Here is a 12,308-nt window from a genome sequence, read left to right on the forward strand (position 1 = left end):
CTATTTATTTTATCCATGAAAGTAATTTTGTGACTATTAATTAAAATGAGTATGTTAATAGGGGATAGGGACTATACCTGTGATTTCCATGGTATAGGGAATTCTTGGCTTAGGAAACTCCTAGATGAAACACACCACTCACCTCCTAATGAAGAGGTGATGAACTTAAAATTCAGAAAGAGACTGGCATTTTCAGACGTGGCCAATGTGGAAATTTCTTTTGCCAGACCATGAAGTAATAGATGGATTGAGGGATGTGCTCTTCCTTTCGTCCTCAGGGGGCAGAAGGTGTTAGTGGGAAGGAGAAGTTATTTTCTAAAAATTTTTGAAGATGTTCTAGAACAGTGGTTGGGTACCTGCATCCTTGAGGCCACATGTGGCCCTCTAGGTCCTCAAGTCAAATTTTTGTACCTCCAAGTGAACTTTGTTGTTATTTTATCAAGTTCCATAAAGCATCTCTTTGGTAGTTTGATTGGTATAGAATTAAAACTCTACATTTTTTTAAGTTAACAAAAAGGAAATTCTTTTTACCAAAGCAGGTCAGCAGCTTTTCTGCACCTTAGTCTTATAGAGAGTTGCTCCAAGAAGGGAGGAGGTAAGGGACCTTGACCAGGTTTACCCAGCCAGTATGTGTTAAGGGGTAGACCTTGACCTCAGGACTTCCTAGCTCCAAGGTCAGCTCTCTATGGACTCTACCTCTCATTATATTAATAAATGCTATAGAGTTAATAACAGTAATAGCTCATATTTATATACCATTTCAAGGTTTGCAAAGCACTTTTTCTATGTTATCTCACTGAAGTCCCAGAACAACCCTCTGGGGTAGGTGTTATTCCCATTTCACAGATGAGGACATAGATTCTGAGAGAAGTCAAGTGACTTGTCCAGGGCCACACATAAGTTTCAGTGATAGGATATGAATGGGGGTCTTTCTGATCTATTCTACCTCTTCTTTAAGAAGAGATACTAATTAAGGTAAATTGAAAGTCAGGAGAGAGTATCCAGCCACCGTCTTGAAACAAAAATGAAAGCAGGTAAATTTTCTAATTGATATGTTTTCTGTAATATTGAAAAGATTTTAATGAAATTTGTATAGAGGAGACATACACAATTGCATTGATTGAGATCTAGGGTCACAGTACTACTAGTTAACAAGTAGTTTGCTAACATCTATCATTGAGACATTGATGGATTCATGGTTTCCATGGTGTAATTCTTTCATCGGTATAGATTGCAGCCCTTCAAAATCTTTTCATCGAGTGTAAGCTTGGCATAGTAGAGAGTCCTATATTTGGAGTCAGGAAGACCTTAGGTCAAATCCTGCCTTGGACACTGAGCTGTGTGACCCTGGGTGTATGGTTTAACACCCCTCTCAGCCTCAGTGATATCCTCATCTGTTAAATGGTGATAATAATAGTACCTACCTCCATGAGTCATCCTTGTTAGAATATAATGTATGGAAAGCCCTTTGAAAATCTTAAAAGGTCATATTAAATGTTACTTATGTATTAGGATAGCTAAGTGGTATAGTGGATAGGACACTGTAGTCAGGAAGACCTGAGTTCAAATCTGGCCTCAGATACTTCATAGCTGTGTGACCCTAGGCAAGTCACTTAACCCTGTTTGCCTCAGTTTCCTCATCTAAAATATGAGTTGAAGAAAGAATCACTCCAGTATCTTTGCCAGAAAACCCCAAATGAGGTCACAGTCAGACACAATTGAATAACAACAATAATGTAGTAGTAGTAGTAGTAGTAGTAGTAGTAGTATGCCTATCCACCATGCTAGAGGCCTTCCCCTTATTCCTTTGGAAGCTCAGAAGCTCCAGTGTACCACCCTGGGCTGCCCACTTCTGGTCTCTTGTTCTCACCCCATGACCATCACTACTCTCTCATGGGTAACTGGTAGTTATGGATGGAAGCTTTCTTACATCTACAATGTGAATCCCCATTACTCTCAGTGGTCTTTGCAAAACCCCCATGTTCCATAATTCTTAACCATCTAGGAAACTCAAAGAGATAGGCTTTTGCAGCAGGAGTAAGTTGGGATTTGGATAATAAAAAGAAACTATTTCTGAGGCAAGTAGTGATGGTATAAATCTTGGCTAACGATAGGTGTTGAAGATCCATGGAAACTAGCTAACCACCTGAACATATTAGCAGAAGATGTATTGCTATGTATTAGCCTAGAAGGCATAATCATGTGCCAAGATTATATATGAAAAATTAGCCTTAAATAGGAGTTTGTAAATGTATGAGTCCAAGAATATATATTTTAATAACGTTCCAAAACATACTAGAATTGAGCTGTAATGAAACCAAAAATTGCTGGCCAACAAACAAAACATTTTGTTATTTTATAAAGCTAATAACACAGCCAAGCTTATTGCCGTAGATGTCCATGGGAAAAGAAAACATCATAAAAACCTGCAGAGAAAAGAAATAATTTTGAGGGAAACAGCATATGGTCAAAAAAGCCAAAAGCCTTCTGGAAAACAATTTGGAACTATGAGGGGGGAAGTCACTAAAACGCTCATACCTTTTGACTCACCAATCTCACTACTAGGTACATATGCCAAGGTAGTCAAAGGCAGGAAGTTCCGGTTTCTCATCCTGTGTCATCCTGGAACTCCCCTCAGCTCCTGGGGCCTCCTCCCTCTGGGAGGGATGGAGAACCTGCGGCCTCAAGGCCACATATGGCCTCGAGGCTTCAGATTCCCCACCCCTGCCCTGGAATATCTTATACCCCTGCAGCCTGTTCACAATGAAATATTCTTCTGAAAGGCCTGATCGCTCTCCACCTCATTGGTGAGGTCCTCCTGGAGCCTCCATTTTAGGAAGGGACCCAGGCTGATCTGACTTCACTGCCCTTCCTGATACTAGCACCAGGTACCTTCAACACCCCCCTCCATCTTTTCAGCTCCCTTTTGTGTATGTCTTCCTCCATTAGAATGTAAGCTCCTAGAGGGCAGGTATCAGCTTTCTTTTTGCTTGTGTTTGCATCCCCGGAGTGCTTTAGTACAGTGTCTAGCACATAGCAAGTTCTTAAGAAATGCTTATTTCCTTCATACGTACCAAAATACTTCTAGCCATATTACCTGTGGTTTCAAAACCCTGGAAACAAAGTGTGTCCACATGGTTTGAGGAACGGCTAAAGAAATTATGGTGTGTGGATTTAATAAAACATTGGCTACCCACTAATCACTTAATTAAGAAGCATTTATTAAACATCAACTCTGTGTTAGACACCGGGATAGGTCCTGGGAATACAAATACAAAGAAGGAAACACTTAAAACGATAACTGTGGGGTGTCCAGAAAATAAGAACCAATGGGAAATAAAGACTGCAGACACAGGAAAACAAAATAATATAAGTGCAAATGATGATTTAAGTGAAAATAACACGAAAAGGCAGCCAAGCTCAGATTACTTTCAAAAACCAGTTTGGTTCCAGAGAACAGATGATGAAGCACACTTCCTCCTTTCTTCCTGGCAAAGAGGTTGGGAATTATGGGTGTGGAATGTCACATACACTGTCAAACTCTCTAAGTCTGTTTTGCTTAATTGTTTTTCTTTGTCATAAAGCAGGGCAAAATGGGAGGGAAGATTAGATCAGGAAATGATTAGGATATTTAAAAAGGCATCAGTAAAACTTTTTTTTAATGAAAACTATGATCATTATAAATGTTTTGGATTTGAATTTTTCTTTCTCAAAATTTACGGACACTCTAACCCCTGTTCTTCACAATGCCCCAGTGATAACCATTGTTTCCCTACTGGGCTATACACACACATACACACACACACACACACACACACACACACACATGGTTTAACAATCATCAAGGAATAACAAGTCTGCCAAATTCTTGAACATTTGCTAAGCACCTACTATCCGCAGAAAACTATACTGAGAACCACAAAGGACAACATGGCAGTCATCATTGATGAAGGATTGTCCTTTACTCCTTTAAAGGTAGCAATTCATTCCATCAACTTGGAAGCTGGTGAGCCATGGTTATGCCCCTCAAATTACTCCAGTCTTTACCTTCTGTCTCTATAGCAAAAGCAATACTGACAGCTGTAATACACAACTAGTCCCAGTTGCCTCAAGGCCAGATGGTCCAGATGGTCCAGTACCATCTGCCAGCTAGAGGACCCACTGCACCAGCACCACCTACACACTGCCCTCTACCCCTGGGCATTGCCCAGCAATAGCATCCCTTTTTCATCTGCTACTCACTACTACTCCTATAACTAGCAATTCCCTGCTACCCATTCCTCCCTGTATCTTTATCAACCAATCACTGAGCACAAAGAAGGAAACTACCCTCAATTATGGAGATAGAACAATGCTGTTCTTTCATCCCCTTCCTCCTCAACCCTACCCCAACCATATTCCATTTCAAGCCTTCCCCTCTGTTCTCTGGAATTCCCATTCCATAACGAACAATTTTTAGTCCTGGATATCCCTCTTTTATAGTCTTTCTATAAGACCTTGCTGAGACCTGGCTCCCCTTGATAACACTACTTTCCTGGCTTTCTTCTCCATCACTAGACAGAGCTGCACCTATACCACCCCTACCCACCCCCACCTATTAGTAGTCCTAGGGAAGAAATTGAAAAACAGCTTGATCTTCACTGCTACTCCCATGCTCTCCCTTTATCATCATTATTCTTCTGCCTCTCCTCCTTTGAAGATCATTTTCTCTGGCTGTCCCCCATACCTGAAATGTTCTCCTTCCTCTACTCTGACTACTGGACTTCTTGACTTCCTTTAAGTTTCAGCCAAAACCCTACCTCCTACAGGAAGCCTTCCCCCAAACTCTTAATTCCAGTGCTTTTTGTCTTTTGATTATTTCCTGTTTATCCTGTATAGATCATGTTTGTGTATATTTGTTTTCATATGGTCTCCTCCATTAGATTGCAAGTACCTTGAGGGCAGGGACTGTCTTTTGCTTCTTTGTGTCCCCAGCACTTAGCACAGCGCCTGAAGCATAGCAGGCACTTAATAAATGTTTATTGAATTATTCCAAGTATCAAAATTCTTCACCCAATCTAGATTATGGTGGCTAATTTTCTTGACTGCATGACTGAATGTAACAACAATAACACATTTCTCTCAACTTTACAAAATGGCATTTGTAGAGGCAGTATGGTGCTGCAGAAGAGTGATTTATTTCGAGTCACCTGAGTCTGAATTTTGGCCATGCCATTAACTTCCTGTATAACACAGGTCAAGTCATTTCACCTCCACCTTTAAAACGATGCTGTTAGCTTCTAAGGCCACTTCTAATCCTTGCTCTCAATCTAGGATCCTATGAATTTTAGTGATTTCCTTAGAAAGAGTTTAATCCCACCAGATTGCTTTCTACTCAGTCCTTCCTCCTGAGGCTGCCACTGCAGCTGCTGTCTTCTGGATGATGCTTCAGAGATAAGGTACGAGATCAAAGGAGCAGCAAAAGTCTTCTCCGAATTTGCCATCAAAAACATTCAACAACATGAAAAACATCCTCTAACTCTTCTGAGATTCACTGGATCAAAGCTACTAAAAGGTTGGATTAAGTGTGCTCAGCTGCATTTCCCTACAGAGAGGAGTGTGTACAACCATAAACTACAGAGTGCTTGATGGGGCAGGAAAGACATGAAACTGTTACAATTTGGTGTCTATTGAAAAATCAATAAGCAGAAGTATGTAGTCAATGCTGGAGGGGCTGTGGGAAGTCAGTCACACTAATACTCGTTTTGGTGGACCTGTGATTGAGTTCAACTACCCTAGAAAACAATTTGGAATCTAAGAAAAATGATTCAACTATTCATACCCTTTGAGCCAGCAAGCCCTTCCCTGGGTAAGTTCTAAGGAAATCAAAGACAGAATTAAAAGTCCCACATCTAGTAAAATATCCTACCACTTTTGTAGTAGCAAAAAACTAGAAGTCAAGTTGTTTAGTCATTTCAGTCATGTCTGACTCTATGACCCCATTTGGGGTTTTCTTGGCAAAGATACTGGAGTGTTTGGCCATTTCCTTCTCCAGCTTATTTTACAGATGAGGAAACTGAGGCAAACAGGGTTAAGGGACTAGCCCAGGGCCACACAGCTAGTAACTGGGGCAAAATTTGAAATTAGGAAGATGAGTCTTCCAGGCTTCGGGCTCAGCACTCCATCCATAAATTTGGAAGTGGTTAAACGATTTTTGATATCTGAATGTGATGGAATGTTATTGCACTATAAGGAATGGAGAATATAAAGAATTCAGAAAAATGTGGGCTGTGTGACCCTGGGCAAGTCACTTAACCCCAATTGCCTAAAAAAAAAATGGGAAGATTTGCATGAATTGTTGCAGAGCAAAGTAAGCAGTACCAGGAGAATGAACATAACTAAAGTAATGTATCATAGGATCACAGAATTTGAATGCTGGAAGGGACCTCAGCCTAAAGGGTTGTCCTCCAGCCCCTATGACATGATGTCCAAGAAGGGGGAGTCCACAGACTATTGAGGTGACTATTCCATTTTCAGATAACTGTCAGGAAGTTTTTCTAACATCAAGCCTGAATCTGACTCTTTTCCCAGGTTCCCCTCATTGTTGCTGGCTCCGCCATCTGGACCTGGCAGAACAAATGTAATCCTCCCAGTAGCAGCCCTTCCATTACTGAAGTGAAAAACCAAAGACAGTATCATGTCCCTACTGAGTCTCCTCTTGTGCAAGCTGAACATTCCCACTTCCTTCAACCAATCTTCACATGAGGTGTGCTCAAGACCCTCTATCATCTTGAATGTCCATCTGGGCACTCTCCATCTTATCAATGTCTTTTTTAAACTGTGGTGCCCAGATCTGAAGACAACACACCAGATGAGATCTGATGAAGGCTTATCACCTTCCTGTTTCTGGAAGCTGTACATCTCTTAATGCAACCAAGGATCACATTAGCTTTGCCCGATGCCACCTCACATTGCCAACCCATATTGAGCCTACAGTCCACTAAAACCCCCTGATCTTTTTTTCAGAACTGCTGCCTAACCATGCCTCCCCCATCTTGTGTTTGTGAAGTTAATTTTTTTTTGGTATCCTTTATATTTATCCTTATTGAATTTCATCTTGATTTCACCATAGCTAGCCTGTTGAGATATTTTGGGATCCTGATTTTGTCATCCCTGTCAGCTTTGTGTCATTGGCAAATTGGATGTGTGTCAGGTATACCTTTAACCACATCACTGATAAAAATGTTGAACAGCACAAGGCCAGGCATTGATCACTAAGGAAAGTACAAGCAGTGAGCAACACCAGAAAAGGCCTTCTGCAGAAGGTAGGATTTGAGCTCAGTCTCAAACGAAGCCAGGGAGGCTAGAAGAGTGGTGAGGAGGAAGAGCATTGAAAGCATACATTCCAATGAAAAGGCATAGACTTGAGAGACATGGTGTCCTCCGAGGAACAGAAGGAAAGACAAATGTGGCTGGATTGCAGAGTACATGTAGGGAAGTATAAAGTGGAAGACTGAATAGCAAGGGGCCAGGTTGTAAAGGGCTTTAGAGCCAAGAGAAGGGTTATATTTTATCCTAGAAGTCACAGGGAGCCATTGGAGTTGATGGAATGGGGGTCAGACCTGTGCTGTAAGAAGATCACTTTGGCAGCTGAGTCGAGGATGGACTGGAGCTGGGAGAGTCTTTTGGCAAGGAGACCAACCAGAAGGCTATTATAATAGTCTGGGTGTGGTGTGAGGAGAGCCCGCACCAGAGTGAGGCATCTTAGTCATTTCTGTTCTGATACTACCAATACAGAGGTCATTCTCGTTGGTAAAGAAAACCAAAGAAAAATAAAACGGAGTGGTTCCACCTTCTCCCTGTTGTTAGCCACCACAAGCAAAATCCCTGTCCTCTCTTTGATTATTTTTTTCTCCCAAAATAGCTAAAAAACAGAAAGGGGGGAGGGGAACCTTTTGGTTCTTCACTTCCCTTCGCAGGCTCCCATTCTGAGAGTTCACATTCCTGATACTCTTCCCACCCTTAGTCAGGTGCATCCTTTGCTCCCTGGCATGCTTCTAACTTCTGTGCACTTCTTTGCTAAATAGAAGTTGAGTTCCCCATGCAACCACATCAGCTTCACATCTTTCCTCCTCACTGGAAGTGCTTCTCTTTAAGTCTTCAGAAATTAATTCTTGAGCATTTCCCCTCCCTCCTAGGCTTCCCTCCCCTTATAGCATTTTAGTCCATTGAATCTGAGCTATCTTTCCCGTGAACCCTATGGAACCTGCTTTGCCTGTATCTAGAGCACACACCACAGTATGATGCCCAGGTTCTTCTCCTCCTTCACAGATTCTGGGAGGGAATGATCAGTTTTCCCAGGGTGCCTATCATTTCCACCCTAGCAACAAGCTCCTCCCTACTAATGAGAATCGAGCCCCAAACGGAATTGGTCTTCATTGGTTCCTCCACTTTCTGAAGCATGAAATAATCCCTAATGCAAGTCAACAACCTGCTATTCTGATTATGAGGGAGGGGGGAGACAGACAGGCAGAGACAGAGACACAGAAACAGACAGACACACAGACACAGAGACAAGCAGAGAGACATAGATGGACACAGGCATGGAGACAGAAAGAGATACAGAAAAAGAGAGAGAGAGAAGAGAGAGAGAGAGAGATCTCGCTGATGTGGGAATAACTGAAGTTCCTCATCACTACTGTTATTTCCCAGATTCCTCATCGATTTTCTCTTTCTGTCCAGGTGCTCTGCAGGATACTTAAGTGGCAAAATATGTAAATAAAAATAAACAAAAAGTCCACTGCTGGAACTAAGGATAAACACTGATATAAATGTGCAGCAGAGTTCTGTGTCCTCAGTGCCTTTGATCAGATCGATTCTCCTAGCAATTAGAGGGTAGAACATTCAGTCTCTTCTCAATTACAAAGATAATAAGTCTTCTGGCCTTCCAGCTGAAATTCCGGGTATCAGTAAAGCTCAGCCAATATTCCTGTGACTTTGAGTCTGAAAGGCCAACATAAATCAGAGACCTGTGGCTACCACACCCGCAGGTTATTTTTTTCATGTTGGTAGACAGCAAACCATATTTGTGGACAGAGGTAGTCAGTTGTCAGTTTTCAGTGGAGTGGGAATATGGAACTGCAAAACAGCTGATCAGCTGGTTGATTGGGAAGCACACAGGTAGGAAGGTCAGACCCCAGGACTTTGCTCAGATCCTCCATAAGATTCATCAAGTTCTCCCCTTACATTATCCCATGAACTCCATCCCCAAGACTTAGGAAGACCCCTTTTGGAATCCAGATGGGCATGAGGGCCCAGGCAATGATCCCAGACACAGATAACATTGGGCAGCATGCCAGAAGCACCCAAAGGAGCAAAATCCAGCAGGTGTGCAGAGAAGCCTGGTGCGCATTGTCCTGCCCCGTTGAAAGATCTCTTCTGCGCCAGGGATCTGATAGCAGCTGACCGAGAATTAGCATGTTCACTTTATAACTTCTCACAGTGACCACAGACTGATCATAGCTCTGCTTGTTGCATCTGCCCTCTAAACCTTGTTTATCAATGTTAATTTTCATTAATTAGTACCCTGGCTTGCTTTCTTGTTACTTCTCTATGAATAGTGCTAGACAGATTTGACTTTGATTCTGGCTTAATAGTTAATGCTTAGAGAGGCTTTAAGGTTTGCAAAGCACTTTGCATATACCCTGTCTTTACCACTCTGAGAAGCTGGTGCTACTATGATCTCCATTTTATAGATGAGGAAAACTGAGGCTGAGATAGGTCAAGTGCCTTGCCCAGAGTCACACAGCTGGTAGGATTGGAACTCAAGTCCGCTTGATTGCAATTCTAGCATTCTAACCACAGCATCACCTAGCTACCACCACCCTAGGTTTAACTCTGTGAACTTGGGTCCTTCCCCTTGGGCTCTAACATCTGGGGGAATGATTATGGCTGCCACCCATGTAGCAGCCAGCTGCATAGAGCACTAGGCCTGGAGTCAGGAAGACCTGAGTTCAAACACAGCCATAGACACTCACTACCTGAGTTGCCCTGGTCTGCCACCGTTTCCTCCTCTGTAATATAAGGATACAACTAGCATCTATCTCCCAGAGCTGTGGTAAGGAGCCTATGAGATAATAGTTGTAAAATGTCTTACCAACCTTAAAGAACTATACAAATGCACTATTAGGATGATGGTAATGATCCATAAGTCTATGTACCCCTCCCCAGGTGGGTCCACTCTTGTGGTGTGACAGTACAAAGAATCGGTCAACCAGCACTTATCAAACACCTACCACGTGCAAGGCACCACGCTAGGAACTGGCCATACAGAGACAAAAATGAAACAGCTCTGACCTCAAGGAATTTAATTCTACTTGGGGAAATAATATGTACATCAATCACAAGTGTGTGCCTTTTTCCTGGACTGAACCTGAGGTTGCATTGGCAGAGGGAACTCCCAGTGGGAAAACTTCCTCTACCAATGTGTATCAAGCAGCCATTCTACAGCTAATATTGTCAAGAGTTGACTGGGGACACTAAGAGGTTAAATGACTTGCCATTCCAAACAGTATGTGTCAAGGTGGGTCTTGAACCCAGGGGCTCTTGAGACGGAAGATGGCTCTATCCTTTACATCACACTGCCTCTCCTACAAAAATATCTATAAGGTCATTTGATGAGGGAGAAGCACGAGCATCCTCAGAGCTCAGGAGAGGTCTCACATTGGGGAGGTGCTTGAACGGAGTTTTAAAGGACACCTTCAGTTATTGCACAGGATCATGGGCCATGGACAGAAAACGGACAAGGCTATCAATCCTCATGGGCTCTGACGGCTGCAGCTTCCTCTCACAAATTCTTGAATATTTTCTCTGCAGCCTCTGTGAGCCTGGATCCTATAAGACAATGAACACAGGATCTGAGGAGAGGTGAAGAGTGCCCCGAAAACAGACATCATTAACCTGGTTTCGTTATTTCCACAGCTTCTAATTCAGGGCCATTTCCTTCTGATAACTCCCCTGCCATTTGACAAATGATACATGCCATCCTATAACAACAATGTGAAATAGAATACATTTCATCTCATAAACATGAGGAACAGAAGGCTGCTTGAAATGGGACATAATTGAAGGATCTTTATCATCCTACCATGCAGTGTTTGCAGCTGGGAGAGGCATAACCTCTCCGAAGGATGTGATAACGTCACAGGAGCCGGTTGATAGCAGACAGCTCCTGTGACAGCTAATCTATCCAATCATTACTTCTTCTCTTTTCAGCTGGGAGATGGAGTAAGCATTATATCACAGCCTACCAGCCTGATGGGCTGATTAATGAAGTCTGAGCTATGGAAACATTTGGGGTTTCTTTTCCCTCATGTTTCCCCACTTTCCATGGAGTCATGAACAAGCTTTCCAAACAGGAAAACTGGAAAGAAAGTCAATCAGTCCTCCTAGGTCTGTCCCAGAAAAGTAACATCGGCCTCAATTTGTGGGCCTGTAACTACAATAGGATGGATCCCAGTGAGGATGGGGCAGCTAAGTGGTGCAGTGGATAGTGCTGGAGTCAAGAAGACTTGTGTTCCTGAGTTCAAATCTGGCCTCAGACACTTAGTAGCTGTGTAATTCTGGGCAAGTCACTTAACCCTGTTTGCCTCAGTTTCCTCATCTGTAAAACGAACTGGAGAAAATATAGCAAACCCCTCCAGTATCTTTGCCAACAAAACCCCAAATGGGGTCACAGAGCCAGACAAGACTGAACGGCCACGACAATGGGGATACCTGTGTGTCTGGTTCCTCCCCTCTTCAGCCCCTACACTTTAGTATGTTGGGAGGGATCTCCCATAACCATAGATGGATGGCCGAGTGTTCTCCTGAGAGTACTGGTCCTTGGTCCTTCTCTGAGCAGTGCAGGCAGGCTTTGCTTTATTGAATACATACATTCCAGTAAATATGGTGGCCAAGCACATTTCCCTCTACAATATGGCTCCCACCTCTCTTTCCAGACTTATTTCAGATCACTTCTTTTCACACATCCTCCAAACTGGCCAATTAGCTGTTCGAAGTATCTGAAATTCCATCTCCCACCTCCCTGGACCGGTCTCCCTGAATTATCTCCTCACCTCCGCCTCAATAGCCAAGTTCCCTCAAAGCATAGTTCAAGTGACACCTCCTACTCAAGTCTTTTGCCAAACCCCAAGTGATTATGTTTTCATTCTTGAAAGAACGTTTGCATATATTTTATTTTGCCTACTTCCTTCCATGGTATAGACCTCAGTGAAACACAGTCCTTGAATGAATACAGAGCTTGATTCATTCGCTTCTTTGTATCCCCA

Source organism: Phascolarctos cinereus, unplaced genomic scaffold (assembly GCF_003287225.1).
Source record: "Phascolarctos cinereus isolate Bilbo 61053 unplaced genomic scaffold, phaCin_HiC Scaffold_3;HRSCAF=262, whole genome shotgun sequence".
Taxonomy (NCBI): Eukaryota; Metazoa; Chordata; class Mammalia; order Diprotodontia; family Phascolarctidae; genus Phascolarctos; species Phascolarctos cinereus.